The sequence below is a fragment of the Humulus lupulus genome, chromosome X (genome assembly GCF_963169125.1).
Source record: "Humulus lupulus chromosome X, drHumLupu1.1, whole genome shotgun sequence".
Classification (NCBI taxonomy): Eukaryota; Viridiplantae; Streptophyta; class Magnoliopsida; order Rosales; family Cannabaceae; genus Humulus; species Humulus lupulus.
In genome coordinates this window covers 210,448,527-210,461,116 of record NC_084802.1, presented here as the reverse complement: position 1 = coordinate 210,461,116, position 12,590 = coordinate 210,448,527, and the positions used below count along the sequence as shown (strand labels likewise).

At 30.6% G+C, this 12,590-nt stretch overlaps 1 pseudogene; it reads left to right on the top strand.

The window, feature by feature from the left end:
* Window positions 1-11,537, top strand: part of LOC133806697 (trafficking protein particle complex II-specific subunit 120 homolog) — a 36,611-nt pseudogene extending 25,074 nt beyond the window's left edge.
* The last annotated feature ends 1,053 nt before the right edge of the window (window positions 11,538-12,590 follow it).

Sequence of the window (12,590 nt, the reverse complement as noted above, 5' to 3'; positions counted from 1 at the left end):
TAATTAATATTTATTGCTTTTTTTTATTTAAATGAATAAATATTATTTTAAAATACAATATTTAAATTATGTAAAGAAAAATATAGATATGGTGATGTATAGACTGATGTAAAATAGAAAATGTGGGGTTTTTGTGATGTATTTTGAATGATAGAGTAAAGAAATTAGTGTGAGTGCTCTTAGGCTCTCAAATATTTGGGTGCCCATTATATATATATATATATATATATATATATATATATATAAGGAAACTCTAAGGTAAGACACGCTATTGTAAGACACAGTCCTATTTTAGGCACATAAATCAATTTTTACCCAAGTTTTTTTTATGACGGTATTCATTGTAATCATAGCATGCCTCATGCATAATTTCAGAAAAATACGAATAATTTACGGGTCAAAAAATGGGTTCAAATAGTTTGTTCTCCCACGCGTATAAAAAAAGGCACTCATACAATAGATTATTTAAACCCTAATTTTAGCAGCGTAAATTATCTAATTTTTCTCGAAATTTTGCAAGAGGTCTGCTATGATTACAATGAACACCATCATAGAAGAAAAAAATTGGGTATATATATACTTTTATACATTTAAAAAGTTTATTTTTTATTTTTAAATATTTTTTTAATATCAGCAAATGTGTATATTTAATGAGAAAAAAAAAAAGAATGGTTAATTTTTCTTTTAATTTCCAGTGCAAACTAATGAATGTATATTTTCTTATAAATCAAATTATACTTTAATGATATTATATAATATATATATATATATAATATAACATAATAAACAATAATTATGCTAGATTAACATTTTGAATTTATATATATATATTTTAATTTATAGAGTTATTTTTACCAGATTACTAATATATCTTTATATATTATAAATGTGTGTTTAACAGAAATTGTTATTTTTCATTAGATTTAACACTTTTTTTTTCTAACACTGTTAGTTTTAAAGTCATCTAAATATAGGTAAATAAATTTTAGAAAATAAAAAAGTAATAAATTAGACATAATAATTTCTCATCACATATTTTAAAATTTTATAATAAAGTATTTAAATTACTCTATCAATTATGTTTTCAAAACTATAGCTGAGAAATATTTAAGTGCTTAAATTTATTTTTTTCTTTCTTTTATTAATTATTTATTTTGTCATTTAATGTATTTTATTTTTCCAAACATATATATAATAGTGAAATAAGACATAAACATACATATTTTCTTATTTTGCCGTTTAGTTTTTTTTATTAAATAAGAAATTACTTATTTTAATTGCTCTAGTCATTAATTAAATAATATATATTTATATGTAACTTTGTATTAGCGTTAATATTTTTTAAATTAAATAATTAAAATTTGATCAAATAAATTTTTTAAATTCATAGTTTAATATAGAATTTTTTAATATTTTATTATATTGAAATTTATATGTATTTTTTCTAAAAGAAAATTAGAAAAAAAATTTAATTTTAAAACTAGAATGTACCATATCTTTATATATATAATGTGTGTCTCTAAGGATTCTTGGTTTAATAATTTTTTATTTTTTTAAAACCATAGACAATGTTTTGGTTTAATTTTTTAAAAAATATATTTATGTCATCCTTTTATTATAAATGAAATTGTTAATTTATTTAAAATTTATATGGCAATTAAAAAAACATAATAAAAATAAATTAATAAATTTTCTAAATAAAACTAAGGAAATATACATTGCTCCATATTGTTTTTACCTAGTGTGTATATATATATATATAAATATATATTACAATTGTCATGTCTTACACTATATTTTATTTTCTAAGAATTAAATTCTCTTATATTCAATATCTCTTCAAACTATAAAGTTTTTATTCAATTTTGGATGATTTATTAATGTTAAAAAGTTGAATTTTATTTCTATAAAAAATGCTTCATTGTAGATTTTCGCCTAGGGTCCCTAAAAGATTGGACCAACCCATCCCAACATCAGGCTTGACCTAATCCAAGGGCTACGTGAACATTTGGGCTTGTGTTGCAACACAACTAGATCAAGATCAAACCAAACCCTAGAGAAGTGGTCTTCACCCAAAATAGGAGAAGGGACCACTTCATTAGTCATCTCAGTGGAGGTTAGGTAATGGCACTCCCAAGAGGCTTATAAATACTCAGCCTCAGGTTTGTGTATGGAAATCGATTGACGAATTCTCTCAAGCTAAAACACTGCTCTCATACTCTCTCTAATCTCAATTCAACTCAATACTCACATTCTAGCTACCTAAACTAGCTTGTCTCTATCACTCGGATAGGTGGTATCTCTTTACAGTCTTTTATTTTACCATATTAAATTGCTTACTAGCTTCACCAACATAGTACCTTTGGCCAACACCACCCAAGTGTCTCAAGGCTTTCATGGCCCTTTTTCTTTATTCTACAAGTTGTTAGTGTTGGGTTTTATGCCCTTATAAAACCATGTCGGACATGCAACACAATTTTATATTGTCAATAAAAGAAGTAGAAATCATTTAGTTTGACAACTGTGTTGCTTTCTTGATTATTTGAATAATACAAACATTTATAAAATCTTGAACATTTAAATAATTACAATTATAGTGACTAGGTCACAGTGGATTATAATTGTAATTATATGTTCAAAAGAACGAGTCCTAAGATTAAGTCATTGCATTGGATTTTCACTGATTAGGTAATCTACGATGTGATCTACTTACACATTCGGGGTGTGATTTCTTATCCAAGGCATTGACCAAGTAGATAAGATCGGATGTATTTTGTTCCATTGGACTAAACCGATATTGATTATTGATAAGATAAGTAAGTATCATTATTATCTAATCTAATCATATCACAACGTTGACCATAGGTCAATTCAATCTTAATTATGAGTGATTAATATTCTGCTAATTGTATTATACAAGTCTTTTGATTTGTTCGTTACCAGCTTACCCTACAGACTAACTCATACTTACATATTGGAGATTTGGTAGTATAATTGAGTGAAAGTATTTATCATAGACATGAAATCTATAGAATCTGTTTAAAAAGTGAAACGATGATTTCCTTATAGCTTGGTTCAAGTGTTAAATGATAGAGTACTTATTTCTATAATTAAGTTTCTGCAAATATCATTAACAAGGAACTTAGTGGGAGTTAAGAATAAAATACCAATGAGGGGTAAAATGGTAATTTGCACTCATCTCATTAGTAGATCATCTATAGAGGATTGAATGATGGTTATGGTTCTGACAATTGATAACGTATTTACATTTGGTGTAAAACGTTCTATGAATTCAAGAGTGCAATTTTGAGCCTATAGTGGAGTCACGAGGAATTAATAAGCTAGCGATATTATTTGTTATAAATAAACTTATGGTAATTTATTGGAGCTTGAGTTTATGAATCCATGGCCTACATGTCATCTCTTATCAAAATGAACCTAGTAGTCTTGAATAATTAATTTAATTATTAATTATAAAAATATCATATTGACTAGGTCAATGAAAATAAAAAATGTTAAATTATTTATTGATATTTTGTGAGAAAAGAAATAGAAGAAACTTTGAGGATTTTATTGCAAAGTCTCAAAAAGATAGTACTATAGCCAATTGAGATAATTTTGTTAGTATTGATAGATTAGTATTAATATTAATAAAATGAATTAAATAAAGGTAAAAATTATAATTGGTTAATTTTGATAAGTATTTAATTAATTATAATTATTAAATAATTAAATTAAAATGGAAACTAAAGCCTATTTTATGTCCTAATTAATTTCCTATATATACAAGTGTTATAGAATGTATTAAAAAAGATGAATTTGACAAGGTGAAAATTCACTACATATATTCTATACCTAGACGCTCACTCTCTCTTAGTTTTCTCTCTAGGAATTCTCTTCTTATATGTTGAGACTTGCCTACACAAACACTAGGTTGTTTTTGTTAGAGAATACATATTATACTCAATGGAAATGTGGAAACCAAAATACATCTCTATGCAAAAAATACAATAGACAAGGTAATATTTATACAAGTGTTACAACTCTATTGCACAAAATACAAGTAAATAGAAAGATGTAGAAGAAGAAGATTACAAACTCAAAACAATGATAATACAAGTAAAATAAAAACAAGTATAACAAAAGAAAGAAAAGAACACAAACTCTCACACAACCAAAGTGTAGAGTAGTGGGGATCACCAACTTGAACAAGGTTCAAAACCTTTGTCCAAAAGCTTATTTCCCCCTATTCTCTAAGCACTAAGGGATCTCTCAAGGAAATAGCTCTTTGAGATTATCAAGCATCTATGGTGTATTTTCTAACCAAGTCATTTGTGGACAGAAAATTATGTGTCTTACAAGTGAGCATTAGGCTCTTATTTATAGAGTTTGAGATACCCTTTGAATTTTAAATTCCACCAACCCACATGGTTGTTACCTGTAATGACCCAACTACTCTAGACTTTGGACCATTAATGAAAACTATACATAGATCCTAATCCTTAATAGAACTTACAAGTGAAAAGATCATAACTTTATTAAAAACTTGAAAAAAGTAAATGTTAAACTTACATAAAATTTAAAGTAGGATATAGGATCCCATTGTTTTAAAAGGAAAACATAACATAATTGTAATTAAAAGAGATTACATAAATAAGTGCGGAAAAATACACATAAAACCATAAGTAAAGACTTCATCCTCGAATCGAAACTCTCGGCTCTTTGAATCCATTCCGCCTCAATACACATTCCCAAGCTTCCAAGAACCTTTCCCGCCACTAAAGCTATTTTCCTGCACATATAAACAAAAAGGAGTGAGCCTAATGCCCAGCAAGGAAAATCTAACATATAACCATATACATAAAATTCATAATGTAACATAAAACATATCATAACACTTATGTCACATACATACTATAATGGTCATTATTACTTGGGGTCCCATAAACTAAACAAGTCATATGCCCATTAGATTAGTGGGGCTTGCTAGCTAAGCAAGTCATATGCCCAAGTCTACAATTATACATATTATAGCATATTTCATAACACATAATCATAAGATAACATATAAATCATATAACACATAAATCCTATCCTATTTTCCTTACCAAAATTACCGGGATATGAGGACAGAGTTGGGACTTTGGAACACTCCTATTAACCATAAATGGAAGGGTGAGTATACTAAAGAGAATGAGATGAAAAGAATGGAAGAATTATACCATTGAGAATATACTTACCAAAAACTTATGTGCAAGTTCTTAGATTTCATAACCAAGAATAAAGAATAAGGTTAGAATTCTGAGTAGAAGACTATGAGAACTTAAAGAAAATAATACCAATTGAACTAGAGTGTGGAATACCTTGAATGCTTCTATAGTCAATCTAAACCTTGAACCGAAATGCTATAAAACCTTACTTCCCAAGTGTTTGGTAAGCTTATAGTGATTAAGCTTTATAATTCCCAACCCAAGTGTTTACACTCTCACAATAACCTAGCAACTAGCAGCCTCTGAACTTAGTTTGATGAATGAATAAATGGCTGGGTACTAGGTCCTATTTATAAAGTTTAGGAATGAAAAGATCTTCATTTAACTTGAATAAAAATAATGGCTTTTTAAGTGAAAAACATTTGAATTATTGTTCAGCAGAGGCTGAAGCCTCGTTCAGAAATACGCTGGACTTATCAAGAGGTTGAAGATTTGAATGGAGAACATTTTCAAAATGTTTCAAAATGCCCTGAAAGAGGCGATATATCGCCCCCTGTAGGCGATATATTGCCTGGGCCAGTATGCCCGAGGCAATCGTGCTACGTTTCGTGTTTTTCATATCCCCGTACTGCGATATATCGCCCCCTATAGCTGCGATATAGCGGCATACGCTGAATAATTAAACACGAAATTACACATTTTTAGCTTAATTTGAATTGAGTAAACAGCCTTGACTAAGCCCTCTAACGTTTTCAAAGCTGCTGACTGAACCTAGGATATTCAAATTTTAACCTTAATAAATTTATTCCTCAAAATACTTAATCATTATTAAACATACACATGACATGTGCTATTATCCTATTGGGTCTTATCTAAACCTTATAATATAATAAATATTACCCTCAATATCAGTCATATTAATCAAACCTTAGGTTAAAATTAATATTCTTAAGCTATAGGTTAAACTTAGAAAATCTACAAGTGTTACTATGAGTGTCCAAATAAATCCCGGTCTGAACCAAAAATCCACAGTCATAACAATAATACTACTATTACTATTATACTACTATCTAACTAGCTAAGTAAAGTTCTTTGGACTCTACATTACCAATGTTTAATTGGATGTTTATGGAATTAAAATGAAGATTTGGGAGTTACTTGGGATGTTTGAACTGTTCAAATTGGAAAAAACTAAAAAGTGGTATTGGCTGTTAGCCTCACTAGCAGTGGTCGTGACCAGTGGCCTCTATCCTCCAAACCGCGGCCACAACCCATTTTCAGCATAAAAAATTTCAGTTTTTCCAAAATGTCCCAAACTCTTTCCCACATGATTTTGTAACCTCCATACACCTAATGGGAGTTAAAAACATGTCTCCAATAGCCATATTTCATAATGGCTTTGTGAAATCCAAACTAAAATGTGTTATACACATTCTACACATTATTGGAAAATATTTGGGAGTTCCAAATTTGTAACTGATTTTGTAACTCCAAAATATGTCACATTTGGGCACACACATGTGTCTAATTTTGTGACTCTCAATAATATATTACAAGATGTGACAAATCACATTTGTGTGACAAATCACATTATGTCACATTATTTAATCTAACATTATATTATTTAAAATAATATAACACCCCCACTTAGATTAAATAATCACTCTTTGTAATACTTATTTAATCAATCAAACATTATATTAAAATATAATATTCCCCCACTTGATTAAATAATCACTCTCTATAGAAACAGTTGCATTGGTGCATAAAGTAAAATGTTTTTCATTGAATTTTACCTTAGTGTAATGTAATGCCCTAATTTCTCATAGATTACCCAGAACACAGCATTGGATCATAATTCATAAATATTGCTCTTTTATTGAATAAAATATTGAAAATAATGACATGGATCCATGGTTTTACAAAGAATAAAATAATTGTCTTTAACATAAAAATGAGCAACATTTAAATAAAACTTTAAAATAAACTTTCTTTACTAAAAATAAATAAATATGCCCGCTTGATCTTCCACGACTATATGGTCCCCACGAGTACATCACGAAGCTCTTAGGTCCCACTCGCCACCGGTCTTTCTATCTTCAATTGTCTTAAATAACAACATCATAAGAAGTGAGCTTCTAAGCCGAGTAAGGAAAATACATACAAACGTTAGTCATATAATCAAACATAACATAAATTCACAAGAGCCATACAAACAAAAAACTCTAGGTCATATTATAGCTTAAGTCATAATTCTAAATCATGATCTAAGTCATAAATCATAAATCATACTCTAAGTCATAAGTCATACGTCATAAGTCATAGATCGTAGGTCATAAGTCATAATCATAACTATAGGTCCACTACAACAATATTTAGTATATATTAAATTAAAGAATAGCATATATTTAGAAGTGTTATTATTGGAGGGGATTAAAAACACACGGAAGACTTGGCGCCATATGAATAAAACTCAGGCGCCAAAATGAATTTTTTTTTGTTAGTCTCACATCTGCCAAATTCCCTAAATCTAAGTTACCCGAAAGTTTCTCTCAGCCTCCATCTCTCACTCACGAAGACTCACTCCGCCCTCTCCGCCCTCATGAAGTCTCTCTCTCGTCTCGTCTCTCCGCCTCACGAAGTCACGCTCCAGAGTGGAGCTTCTCTGCCTCACGATTTTTCTGCCTCACGCTCACTATCTCAGGTTCGTTTCTTATCTTATATATGTAAAAAAAACACAAAATCTTATTCTGCTTCGTTCTTTCTTTTCTATTTTTTTTTTATTAGAAACACACACAAATGACATCTTTTAAGTCTTATATGTAGAGGGAAGAGATTCACATCCCAAAATACATCAGAAAATATTTCAATATGGATCATTAGTCTTATTGGGGAAGTTTTCTGCACTAAGCAGTTTTGTCTTATTGTTTTGTTTTGCTTTACATTATTATTCTCATAATTGTATTCAGACACTTTGAGGTCATCTTCTCATGATATTAATACAAAGAAGTTTCTCACGATATTGATGTGTTTCATCTGTTTTAACATTCATTATTAGCAGACATTGTGAACTAAGTTAAAGTACCCAGTATTTTGCTTGAGATCCTACCAAGGATTGTTGGGTACTTTTTTTTGAGCTGGCTAAGGGTTGCAGGGGTTTGGTGCAATGACCCATTATGATATAATCAATGTTCAGCCTGACTAATGTTTATTAGCTTAAATATTTTTTTAAAGATTTCACATATTTGCCTGTATTTACTTTTAGGAATATTTATTATTATCGTTGTTTGAGATTATTTTGTTATTTATCATTTTATGTATTTTTATTATTTTATTATGTTTTTGCATAAGAGAGCTGGCTAAGGAAGTTGTTGAACTTTTGACCACTGCTGCAGATGGTGCTAAATCTTTGATTGATGCTAGTGATAGGCTGATATTATATGTTGAATTAGCTCGATTATATGGTACTCTTGGTTATGAGCGTAAGGCGGCGTTCTTTTCAAGGCAGGTAGCTCAGTTATATTTGCAACAAGAAAATAAGTTGGCTGCTATTAGTGCTATGAATGTTTTGGCATTGACAACAAAAGCATATCGTGTTCAGAGTACAGCATCTGTTTCTAGATCTTCTGTTGTAAAAGTGAGTATATAAATATTATCTGGGAGATGGTTTTTAATTTTCGGGGATCTCATGTCTTTACGTGTATTAAGCAGCATTCTTGGCTCATATCATTCATTTGACACGAGGAGTTGGGTTTCACTTTGTCTACTTTGATTGTTGGTGGACTCTTATGTTTCTTATAGCTATTTTAGAGCTCGTTCTTTACCACTATCTGTCATTTATTAAACTTTTTTTTTTTTTTTAATTTTCACTGACCAGATCCTCTTATTTTGTGGAACATATCTTGTAAATATGTTGTTAACAAGTTTATTTGCCTTTATCTTACTTGGAAACTTTACTGAAGGAGGCTGGATTAGGTCATGCTGATAGCACAAAAATGTTGCACCAGGTCGTAATCTCTCTTTTTGAGTCTCAATGGAGCACCCTGCAAATGGTTGTACTGAGAGAGATTCTGCTATCTGCTGTCCGTGCAGGAGATCCTCTTGCTGCCTGGAGTGCAGCTGCACGGCTGCTTAGGTCATATTATCCTTTAATTACACCTGTAGGGAAAATGGTCTTGCTAGTGCACTTTCAAATTCAGCTGATAGGCTGCCTTCTGGAACACGCTCTGCTGATCCTGCTCTACCTTTCATTAGGTAAGTATACAATATCTTAAGGAGGCTATTCTACTTTTACGAGCAAATAACATGATATTTTTTAGTGATGTATGCGCACAGAATGCATAATGCTTAAGCAAGGGTAGTGCTTTACTTTGTGAGTTGTGAATTGCTGAACTGATAGACAGACTGAGGCTAGGTTCTGGCTTTCCATTCTTTGTAAAAGAAAAACTTTTCATGGTGTTTATCTTGCTATATATGTTTGTATGAATAATATGTGTATGATAATCCACTTTGATTTATTGTTTATACTTGGCTGTTGATTTTTATAATTCTTGTCCAAATCTGTCCATTATTGATAATGTGATAACTGTAGCTAATACTAACTTGCATGTGAATATTTCTTTTGCTAAACTGAGTTCTCGACTGTTGCTTTTGCTTGATCAATTTCACTTGTACATATTACTAAATCTAGATTACTATTAGAGATGGTAAACACTCTTAAATTAGAAGAAATTATGGCGACATTTGTACTGCTTAACTTTGATTTGAATACAATCTGAAATATTTGGCAACTTTAAGATATAGTATGACATAGATGCTGCTAGCATTTTTTCCCCAAAAATAAAAATGTTATGGATGGTAGATGTTTTCCATATATATTTGTTTTCTTTTACTTCTTTTCAACTCAAAATTTCTAGCTTCAGTAGCAGTTTCAACTATGTTATTTACCAGTCTATCTTTTAAATTTTCCCAGGCTGGATCGTTAAAAATAGGGTAAATTCACTCTTAGAGCTCTACTTTTATCATCACATATTATTATGCAATTTTCAATTTATTCCAGATTACATTCTTTTCCCCTTCATCAATCACAAATGGACATTGTTAAGCGGAATTCAGCTAAAGAAGATTGGTGGGCTGGATCAGCTCCTTCTGGACCTTTTATATATACACCATTCAGCAAAGGAGAGCCAAATAACAACAGTAAACAGGAGTTGATTTGGGTTGTTGGGGAACTTGTTGAAGTTTTGGTTGAGTTGGCAAACCCTTGTGGCTTTGATTTGAGGGTCGATAGTATTTATCTGTCTGTGAATTCAAGAAATTTTGATCCTTTCCCTGTTACTGTTAATCTTCCAACTAATTCCTCAAAGGTTATTGCCTTGTCTGGGATTCCAACATCAGTGGGGCCTGTGACAATTCATGGGTGCACTGTCCACTACTTTGGTGTTATTACAGAACACCTGTTTAAGGATGTTGATAACCTGCTCCTTGGAGCGATGCAAGGACTTGTGCTCTCTGATCCTTTTAGATGTTGTGGGTCTGGGAAGTTGAAGAATGTATCAGTTCCAAATATTTCTGTGGTACCACCACTACCTTTGCTGGTATCACATATTGTTGGTGATGGTGCAATTATTCTACATGAAGGTGAAATTCGTGACATTTGGATACGTCTGGCAAATGCTGGCACAATTTCAGTTGAGCAGGCCCATATTTCACTATCAGGGAAGAACCAAGATTCTGTTATCTCAATTGCGAGTGAAACCTTACAATCTGCATTTCCTTTGAAACCTGGTGCAGAAGTGACAATTCCTGTGACCTTAAAAGCATGGAGACTTGGTGTAGGGGATGTTGATATTACTGGTGGAAAGAGTGCCTCTGGAAGTATAGTGAGGCATTCCAAGGATGGAAGCAGTCCTGTGTTGTTGATCCATTATTCAGGTACCTTTTTTGTTGTACTTCTCTTTTACTTTTGATTTTGGTTCATTTTAAAGTGGCAGTGTAATGTTAAGCGACTGTGAGTCGCAATTGTAATGTAATGTTGTAACCTACAATGCTTTAACCTAAAATGGAGCAAGTTTATCCCCTAACCAACATAAATTCATTGTCTAGCCAAAGAACATACGCACAAATACTCTTGGAAATTTAGACAAAATAGTTTACATATAGTAATAAATAAACAGTTGATTTTGATAAGCTGAGATATTGCCTTGTCTGGGATTCCATTTGATGACAAAATGCTTGGATGAAGTGGGAATTGAAACTTTGTTGCCTAATACAGTGAAAGACCATAAGAGCATTGATTGGAATCTATTGAGTGTTGAACTTGGATAGAACATTAATAACTATCAAGAAACTGTATCAACTGTCATGAAAATATATTAACAACTAAACAGTCTTGGCTTAACTGCTAAAACAGAATAAGAGCTGAACTAAAGGAGGTTATTATATTTTTTAATCAATGATCATTTGAGTATGTAAATAATATCTATGTCTTTGTTCATGTAATTTTTATTTTGATCTTATAAGCATGTTGTTCTTTCAATATGAGATAATTGTGACATGACTTTTTGATTTATTGGGTTCTCTACACAAGTTTCTAAATTTCTTTAACTCTTTCATAAATTCAGAAAAGAAGACAAGCAACTTTAGGGAACTGAGGCATTTATAAAGGGATCTCATATTTTCATCTCAGCTAGGTTTGGTTCATTTGGCTATTTTTTCACTTTCAAGGTATTCATTATGTAATTTTTTTTAATGATGACTCCTAATTAAAGGTCGAATGATGTTGATAGTTTATTAATTGGTATGTAATTTTGCTTTCATTTTAGTTGCTTCATTGGATTTCAAATTGGAGGGAACTTTATTTGCAGCAGTTTGCAAGAGGTATGTTTTCTTTTATTTTTGTTAAAATACTTTGCAAATGTTAGAGGAGTTTGAATATCTTAGATATTCATCCATAGTGAAGTAGGTTCTGAGATTATTATTATTGTGTGCTGCGGTGATAACGGAAGGTTGAGAACTTGTGTGTATTAGTGAAGTAGGTTCTGAGAATTTGTGATTGATGGTTGGTTAATAAATATGGTTGGAATGTTTTCTGATTTTTTGTTAGTTATTTGATGTATATCTAATAAACTTCAAAAACCATAGAAATTTGAAAGTAGAATCGAAACCCATGTGGGGAAATATATTATAATAATTATAGAAATAGCTTCTTGCAATTCAAAAACTTGGGTAATAAAATGTAAAACATTTTTTAGTGCAAGGCCAGTACATAAATTTTTTTAGTTTGAATATATACATCAAAAACCAAATACAAAAGAAAGAGTAACATCCCATTAACAAAAGTACTATTTATGAGAAAATTCTCTGGATATTTTCCTGTTT